Raw genomic sequence first — 10,056 nt, forward strand, 5'->3', positions numbered from 1 at the left:
TATATAATCTATACATAAATATAGAGATCCCTCCTGGGAGCAGTGAGGGGCCATGATGCTGCAGCCAGTGATGCTGATGGAAGCAGTGACATCGGCATCGCTGGGAGATGGGTTAAGTTGTGACAGGTGGGACCTGTGCCAAGGATAACAATGCAAGTGGCACCTGAAAGTCAAACATCTCACCGGGCTACAAACAATCAATAACATTGTTGTTGAAAGCTCTCTTTTAAGAGCAGGTGAACAAGTATCTGACAGGTTCCTATTTTGCCAGTGTTTGGCCCAAGTTCTCCAGATTGTTGCCATTCTCAGCATTGCTTTTCCCTGTCTGCATGATCTTAATTTGTCTGACAAATGAACACCTTGGCTTGCACACTGACCAGGTGGGTTTGACAATGTGGTTGTCTTTGTTGGGTTTTTCTGTAGAGTGGTGTTTTGCACCTCGAGACTCCATTCTGTAAGAGGTACCGACGGGACTGCCTACCTGTAACTCAGCTGTGTAAGCAGCCTCTTGCGCTTAGCCCTGGTGGTATTACAGGCCTTGCGCTTTGCCAGCCCCTGCAAGCCTGCCAAAGTCTGTTAAAGCCTTCCGAGCACAAAACACTGATCAGATGGATCTCTAACAGGTATGCACCAGGGATGAAGCAGAGATGGTCCTTTTCAACAACCCAAAGTCAGTCACCGTTGATGGGAAGCTGTAGTAACTGCCTCTGTGCTGTTGCTGCTGCCGGAGCAGGGTGGCTGATGCATGCAATGGGAGTGTGCAGGGTCTCTACATACCTGCTGTGTGTATCTAGGTGTGTGTGTGCAGCTAGATGCTGACAGGATCAGGTGAAGAGGCTGATTTTTGGAAAGCTCTGGAAGATCCAGGTGTATGGCTTGCTTCAAACTGCTCCTTAAAATACAGGAATTTTGGTTATGGGGAAAAAAACCACAAAACTAAAAAAACCCGGGCTAAAAATAGCTACCTGCAGACCTACATTCTTGATGTAGGTCAGTGGAGGCACTTCTCAGACACATTAGCATTTTGGACACTTCATCTTAGCAGCATATTGCGTGTCCTAGAATAGGTTAGCGGAGGCAATGGAGGAGGAATTGCTGCTTCTGAAGTCATTCAGAAGGGTTGCCAAGTTCCTCAGGAAGCAGAATGGCAGAAAAACTAGTATTATATTTAATTCAGGATGGGAAGGCAACCGTGGGGAGTTCATCAGAGGCAACTCAGATTATCTTGGCTCTGTGGGGGAGGGAGAATTTCTGTGTGTAGCTGGCTGGGGAGCAGTGAGCCATGCCTGCATTTGTGTGTATATATATTTCTATATATATGTATATACAAATTGTGGATGTGTACAGAGCACTCTGTATATATGTATGTATGTACATGCCTACAATGTATCATATGTGTACCTAGAGATATCTATACATTTATAGAAATTTCTATTTCTCTATATAAATATCCATGTAGCTATGGCAAACAACACTCCCACCACGTGTCCTTTTCTTTAACCACCCCCCCAAAAACCTGCTTCCATTAATCTCACGTCGCCACAGATGTCTTAAGTTATCTGTCCTGTGTAGAGAAGAGTATTGCTTAGTGGTTCAGCACAAGCCTGGAAGGCTTTTTACTATTCCAGAGGACTGGGAGTAAATCATTAGCTGCTTCACAGCTGTTCTGCATTTGTGAAATATAAGCGGTGGCCAAAACGACTCAGGGCTGGTTTGAAAGGCAAAGGAAGGAGGCTGTTGATTGTTTGTGCTCTGGAAATCTCTGTTGTCCTCACAGAGCTCTGATGGTGAAGTGGCAGCACTGGTAATTATTCTGGTTGCTGTTAATGTCCCAGCTAACTCTACTGCTTCTGAACAGAGGAAAACCAGATGAATTTCCTGCTCTCGAGTAAGCTGTCTGAAGCCCGATTATGTTGACTCTGTGATGTATGGATTTCCATGTAGGGTTAGGATGCTAGGCTGTAAATCAAGACTCTTAGCTCAGTGAATGTGTGGTTGTTCAGGATGTGTCTTTTGTGTTATCTTTGATTTGATATAATTTCACTTCATCAGCAGAAGAAGCTAAACCTTAATTCCTGATAAGCTCAAAGAAGTTCTCAGCTGGGAATCCATTCATATCAGGGTGAATTTTGCACTTGACTGCAGTGGGGTTGAATCAGCTCGGAGTGTTTCATGAAGCACTGACATAACAATCTTGTAGTTGTGCAACTCTTGAGTAAAATTGTAATTTTGTAATAAAAGTGAGCCTAAAAATGACTTACTAGTTATGTATTCTATGAGTAGGGCATCTTCCTGTCGAGGAGTTGCTGGGCAAAGGGGTTGATCTTTGTGCTGCTGGTCATTCTTCTTGAGTTCTGCCCCTGCATTGAGCTGGAAGCAGCTGAGCCCCTGGAATGAGGCAGCAGAATATGCTGAGTTCAAAGGAGAAGCTGCACAGCAATGAAGTCAATGAAATTAAAAGAAAGATAATGTTAGATGTAGCTCCTCAGCTGCCCACCCTGAGCCATTGCCCATCGCTGAATTCCCACGTGTGTGGTGCTGGAGTGGTTGTAGGTCATGGCAAGGTGGGTTTGTCATGACGGTTTTGGATCCCGTGCGGCAGAGCCTGTGTCCCTCTCTGGCTGCATGCAGGGACAGGCACCGCATGCCCAGGGTTGGTGCAGCTGCAGGGAAGCATCTTTTTGCTTCCAACATGGAGCACGGCTGTGCTTCAGTGGTTGTTAGAGCAGTGTGGAGCTGTCATGCTGCCAGTCTGCCACCCTTTGCAAATGGTCACGTGATCAGAAAAGAAAAGGCGGTGCCAGGATTATCCCTCCCTATGTCCCTTGCTTCTTTCCAAGGTGGAGGACAAAGGAGCAAAGAATAATCACAGAAATCAACACAGACACTCAGTGGCTCCAAAGACATGAGACTGACTGAAATACTTCATAGAATCATTCTGGTTGGAAAAGACCTTCAGTGTCATCAAGTCCAACCATTATCTAACTCTCCTTTTAAGCATCTTGATTATGCCTTGCTTAGTTAGTTCATCTGGAGGAAATAGGCACCTGATGGCAAAGTGCTTCCCAATCTCTTCTGCAGAAGCATTATGGTGAAACTCGCTGTGATCTATAGCTGCCTGCTCAGGAAAATAGGTCATTTCCATACAGATGTCATGTTTTTATGCAGGGAATGTGCTGAATTCATGCCCTGTCTGCTGGTTAAAGCAATCCTTTTGGCTGCTGTTTTTGTCATTTCAGCATATTTGCCTGAATGGAGACAACTGGAAGGGGAGCTGTAAAAAATGATTATTTTTTAATTGACTGATGCAGGCCTAAAGCCAGGGTAGCCACTTGAATGCAGTGTCTCTGGGGCATGCACAGGAGCATCTTCCTCAAATGGCTCTGGTGTCTTTTTCCAGCAAGCACCAGAGTCTGAGTGCAGAGCACAGAGCTCAGAGGCTGCTGCTTTGCTGAGCAGCTGCAGACTTTGGGAAATGTCACTCATTAAAGGAGATGCCCAGGTGCCCATATCTGCAGGGAAGCAGCCCTTCACACAAAAAGCCACCCAAGCAATGATGAAGTTTGCAAATCTCCTCATGCTCTGTAGCAATCTCTTCCTTGCAGGATGAATTTGGTCTGTGCTGAACTTGGGCTGCTTGCACTATTGCTCTAAAGAAGCACCAAAACAGCCCTGCCTTCTGCCTAGCTGGATTTTGCCATGACACTCCATAGTCAGGGAAGAACCAGATGTGCAAAATGGCATTGTTGCTATAGGTAGACATTAGATAACTGATGTGACCCAAACCTAGAGGAGCCTAAGGCTCCACTGCTATAAATCATTGCAGCTCCATCGCCCTGGGCACGGCAGTGCTTGTCTCCCTGTGCTGGGGAGATGACTCAAAGATCTTTGGTACCTGCTGGTGTAGCAGTTTCTCTGAAGGGCTTTCACATGCAGCCATTAGTATTTATTAATAAAGCTTAACAATGAAGAGATTAAGCCCAACTTCTCAGCTAAGGTGAGCTGGTGTCAGCCCAGGAGAGAGCCTCCTGGGCAGCTTGTGCCTGTAACTGGCAATCTTCTGTGGTTTTGCCCAGCTGGGGATTTTCTTCCTGTGGGAATACTATGAGCTGAAGCTGTTGCTGTGTGATGATCTTTGGTGGTGCCTGAATCACCTGGCTCATGGATGAGCTGTTGACTCACAAGGGCAAGGATTCCCCAGGCTCTTATCCAACTTCTGCAAGAGCTTCTACGCCCACCTAAAGCTTTCTCCTGTCCTCGTGTGTTGGGGAAAAAACAAAACCCAAACCAAGCAGACATAAATTCCCTAAGAAAAGGCTCCTTCACCCAATGCTGCTTGAACCCATCCTTGAAGTACTTCAATGAACAGGACAGTGGCATTCTAGCAGGTACACACCAAATTCGCAGCAGTTAGGGTCCTACAGTTCCTCTGGAAACAAGAAGTCTTAAAGGTTGGTCCCAAAGAATCATTGTAAAGCACTTGGTGAGTGAGCAGCTTTGTGCTGATGTTAGCACAAAAGAATGAGGGAAAAGAAATAAAGAAAGAGATGATGTTAGATGTGGCTCCTCAGATGCAGTGGCTGAGCTCACGAAGCTGCAGTTGTGCTGGTTATAAAGGGAGGCAATGAGCAGAGACAGCAGCTGCCAGGGAAGCTGTGGAAGGTTTATGGCCAGGACAGAGTACAAGGATATCCTTGTTATGGTTATTGCTGGCATTTAGGTGGGAACTCTGCTCATTCTTTCATGGTGTCTCTCCTGAGGCATGAGGCACTCTTGCTGTTCAGCTTCTCCCCAGGTTTTGCACTGCCTGTCCACGAAGGTCCTGTTCACAGTGGGTGTGCAACCCTGAGAGCAGCCTGTCCGCGGAGATCCTGCTTGCAGGGGCTGTGTAACCCTGAAAGCAGCTGCCTGTGGTGCCCAAAACCCTCCTGAATCAACAAAGCTCTACTCAAAGAGAGCAGCAAGCCATAAGGTAAGCAGGTGAGAAGTGCTTTTCTGAAAGGGGATCTGACATCTCACTGCTTCATTGCTGAAGATGTAGTAAACTCCTATAAAAAGGAGTGTTGTATGAAGATAAAAATCAAACCAGGGAGATTTCCACAGCTGTGATAATGGTAAAGTGCTTTGCAGTAAATGTCCTTAGCAAGAAGGTGCTGGCCAACCAAGCAACAATTCAGTCACCTCAGAATCTCTGCAGCCTCCACTGGACTCTCTCCAGTAGTTGCCTGTCTCTTGGACTGGGGAGCCCAGAACTGGACACAATCACAGAACAGGTCTGTTTGGAAGAGACCTCCAAGCTCATCCAGTCCAAGCCTTGACCCAGTGTAATGGGTTGGGGCAGACCCCCTCCCCACCACAGGCAGAAATAACGACTCAGACAAACGGATTGCAAAAAGTGATGGAAAGTTTAAATAGGAAAACAATAACAAACAACAATGAAAGTTTTACAGAGACCCACAAGCACCATGACAAAGAGAGAGATCCCAGAACATACCCAAGAACATCCCATCCCCACCTGGGGGTACACCCAAACCCCCCCAGGGCTCTTTCTTCCCCCCCAACCCAGCCTTGGGCCTGAGCAGGCCCAAGGGAGGCAGCTCACGCCATGTTACCCAGGCAGCAGCAGGGGACGAAAGAGGAAGTGAAGACCCCGCATGGCCTTTTTATAGGGGAGCAGGGCATTATGGGAATGGAATACCTGGTCCCCGTGACCACCCCCTGGGCTGGGCCCACCCCTTGGGACCTCCCAGGTGTGGCCTGCGCAGTGGCATCTGGGCCAGCACCCAGCCTAAACCACGACACCCAGTGCTGAAGGGTCAGCACCAAACCACATCCCCAAACACCAGGCCCACAGAGCTCCAGACACCTCAGCCTGCACCCAGAAGCCGAAGCTGATGCTGAATTCAGCAGCCAGTTTCTGAAAGGGCCGGTGGGGAAGCAGAGCAGGACCTATTCACACTATCTACCAAACACAGAAGAGAGTCCCAGGTGTTGGGCTTGACCTCAAAGCACTAAGTGGTTTAGGACCAGTTCATTTTCTCCCCACACCACTGCTAAGACCAGCAGGGGCATGCAGGTGTAGAGGTCTGCTTGAGGTCCTGCTTCCCACAAAGTCTGAACTCCAGAGGAGTTGGTGCCTTGCAGGAGGCAGACCAGTTCAGCCCGTGCCCAGCATCTCCTTGCAGCTTGGTGCAAGCTGGGAGGGACTCTGAGCCTGCTCTCCTCTGAGGCAGTGCTGCAGGGGGTGTTGGAGCTGCTTGGCGGTGAGCAATGTTACTGTTACTGAGTGACAGAAGCTGAGTGTGGAGATGTGAAGGGGCTGAAGGTCCCTAAAATGGTGCCCAGGCAGGTGCTCTTCCTCTGGCACTCATGCTGCTTTGTGCCAGCACACGAGCTCACTCCAGATGTAGCCTCACTGGAGCAGAGTAGAAGAGGCCTTGCCCTTCATCACTTCTGAAGGTGTTTTTGAAACATGCAAACCAGTCTCTGCTTCTCCTTTTTGCCCTAGAGAACATTTTCTAGAATGGAACTGCAAATAATGGAAATAAACTACTTGTGCAATGCTTCTGGAGCAGCAAAGTGGGAGCCAAGGTGAGGCTTTTAGAGACTACTCCCTCTTGGATGCAATTAAAGAAGAAAAGAAGTGGTGTTTGTGTCTGCTCCAGAAGCCTCACAGTAGCCAGGAGGGGCAGAGAGAAGAGCAGTAAGAGCAGTTTGCAGCTGACTGTGCTCACTAGAGAGGACACATCCAAAATGCTCAAGCAGGCTTTTCAGAGGAGGCTATCAATTACTTTTTGCATCAATAACAAATTGTTTTTTGAAGGAAAAAGAAATTTTTAATTTCTGAAAAGCACCAAAGGAGATTAAATAAAGGCCCAGGGAGGGCAGGGGAAGAGAAACTGCTGCTGGGATTCTAAACAAAGAAAAGCCTCAATCCATTTCTGTTAATGTTGTGGAGTTTTCTTGAAGCTCAGAAGAGCTGTAGCACTCTCCTTAGCAATGAACCTGGCTCATGGCCTCGTCTTGGAGGATGGCAGAGAAAATACAAAACCCATACAAAATGCTGCTCCTAGATTGGGTTTGATGCCTCTAGGTTATTGCCCAGCTTCGCAAAGGCAGCTGGAGTGAGGCCGGCAACAGAAGACTTCAGAGGAGCCAAGGCTCTTAAATATGACTTGTTAGGGGGTGAGCAAGACTTTGGATGGGAATCGTGGTGCACAGTACTGGATATCTGTCTTGTGGAGCTGTTGTGAAGTGTGACAGATGATCACAGGTCATGGAAGCCACTTCTGACAGCAGCGATCTGACTCGGTCACGCATGGGTGGGTGAAGTGTGGGTGAGTGGGGCTGGGTGGATGAGGGACAGATACCACTTGTTGAATGCTGGTGGGTGCTGCTCTGAGAACAGCAGGTGCAGACAACCTCCAGAACTGCTGCCTTGGTTTTCCTGTGGTTGCACAAAGCAGCCAGGCAGGTGCTTGCTGTTGGTCAGGTAAGTGAGGACAGCCAGGACCTCCTGCCTTACTCCCAGCCCTGGATGGACTTACAGAAGTCATTTAATACTACCTTTGTAGTCTGACTCTCTGTAGAATGCTTATCTCTGTACCAGGCAGGCATGGTGGAAATGCACAATGCTGCTGGCCCTGTTGGGGAGTATTGATCACATATTATAGACCAGGCTGGCTGTTTGCAGTGAAACCCCAAAACACACAAACCCTGCTCTTGGCAGCTGCAGAACTGTTAGTGCTGGGGAAGAGCCATACCTTGATGAGGTACTGCTACACATTGTGAGCAGCACTGGAGAAGTCACAGACAGGGATTTTCAGATGACCTTTTAAACGCATCTTGTGAGGCATGGGAAATGAACAGTGCCACTGCTGGGTGCTGGCACAGCTCTGTAAAGAGGAGGTACCCAGTGGACCTCAGGAAATATCAGAAAATGCAAGACAAGCCCTTGAGTTTCTAAAGGTTCAGGTGGAACTTAAAGGAGAATTTACCTACAGTGGTTTGTCTTTGTTTGTTTGTCTCTGTAATTAAAAAGTAATGTTTTAGGTCTGTTTAAGAGTGAAAATTGATTGCTGTGGTTAATAGAAACCAGCTGAGGCTCTCTGCCAGACTAAGACATCTTGTGGTTAAAGAGTCCAGAGGAGGCCACAAAGATGATCCAAGGGCTGGAGCAGCTCTGCTGTGAGCACAGGCTGAGGGAGCTGGGGCTGTGCAGCCTGCAGAGGAGAAGGCTCCAGGGGCACCTCAGAGCTGCCTGCCAGGACCTGAAGGCATCCTGCAGGAAGGCTGCAGAGAGACTTTTGCTGAGGGGTCTGGAGCCAGGCCAAGGGGGAATGGTTGGAAGCTGAGGCAGAGCAGGGTTAGAGTGGAGCTGAGGAAGTTCTTCAGGAGGAGGGTGGTGAGAGTGTGGCCCAGGCTGGCCAGGGAGGCTGTGGCTGCCTCCTTGCTGGGGGTGTTGAAGGCCAGGCTGGCTGAGGCCTTGAGCAGCTGAGTGGAGCTGAGAGGTGTCCCTGGGCATGGTGGAGAGGTTGGAGGAGATGAGCTCTGAGGTCCCCTCCAACCACAGCCATTCTGGGATTCTATGATCCTGCAGTGGTTGACACCCCAATATCTTGCTAGACAAGTACACCCTAAAAGAGAAGATCATGTTCTTGCTTAGTGTTTGTGCTTGGGTTTAAGGAGGCAGTTAGAATGCTGAGAGCAGTCAATGAATCTAATGAAAAATGACCCTGGATGGAGACACTGTGTTTGTATTTCCCAGTGTGTGAGATACATCCATGTTTTTGCTGGAATAATCAGCTTTGATGAGCTGGAGCTGCTCCTGAGTAGCTTTAACGGCGTGAAGGGCAGTTATTATATTATCTAGTAGAAGTAGCAAAACAATTTTATTGTGCTGTTTTTCACCCTATGTGTCTTTTTAGCAAGCGGTTGCAAGTCTGCAAAATCCCCATGAACCCTGGTCTCCAGCTCTTGATGGAGCTCCTTCCCAGTGCACCTCCTTGCCAGGGGCCTCAGCATCCTCAGTATAACCTCACCAGCCCACACCACACGTTTCACATGCAATGTTTTTTGCTGTATCTGCACACAAACCACTGACAGCATCACTGGGAGCTGTCCTTTGCATGGCTTGTGTCAAATCCAGGTGCAGAGCACATTTATGACTCCCAACACATGCAGTGGAGATTCATAAATTACCTAAGGAGCAGCACAAAGTACTGAGAGCTGTGGCATCTTCGGCTTCTCTTTCCGAGGCAGCAGGATGATGTGCCAGATTTATTTACTGTCCCACCACTGGCTTGGTGTAGTCAACAGCTTCATCACTTTGTTTAAGTCTGCAAGTAGGAATGAAGATGTTTTGCAAAAAGGGAAACAGGAGGACAGCAGCCTGGCCCCAGCTGGGGTGAGGAACTTGCATTTCAGAGCTGGAGGTCTCAGCCTACACCAGCCCTTGGAACAGTCCTGAAGGTTTTGCACATCTCTCTCTCCTCATCTTCAGAATGCTGCTAACCCCTTTGTAAAAGCACCAATCAGCCTGTGGAAAGCTTGGAGTAAGTCACAGCTGCTCTACAGGGGTCACACTTCTCCCCAAGAGCTAGGCACAGAAATACTGTGGCCCTGATAGCACCAAACAGCAGAGGAACAGAAACGGGAAGCACGGAGGGAGAAGCTCCAAAGGGGGCCCAGTGGCCCCAGGAGCTCTGCAGAAATCCTGGGAAGCATCCAGTGGTAAAGATGGTGAGAAAGAGGATGGGGTCTCCATTAGAGCTGTATTGTCAGCCATGGGGAGAAGCTCCACAGGTAAGAGTGCTTTGGGTCTGATTGATAAGCTGTCCTTAGGGGTGTGAAATAATAGCTGTATTGTGCTCAAGTCTCAAGGCAGACCTTAGAGCAGCCTCCTGGTACCTGAAGGGTGCTGCAGGAGAGCTGGGGAGGGGCTTTTGATTTGGGCTGAGAGTGACAGGATGAGGAGCAATGGATTGCAGCTTGAGAAGGGCAGATCGAGACTGGAGGTTGGGAAGGAATTCTTTCCAGTGAGGGTGGGGAGACTCT

This window comes from Dryobates pubescens, chromosome 32 (assembly GCF_014839835.1).
Source record: "Dryobates pubescens isolate bDryPub1 chromosome 32, bDryPub1.pri, whole genome shotgun sequence".
In the NCBI taxonomy this organism is placed as follows: Eukaryota; Metazoa; Chordata; class Aves; order Piciformes; family Picidae; genus Dryobates; species Dryobates pubescens.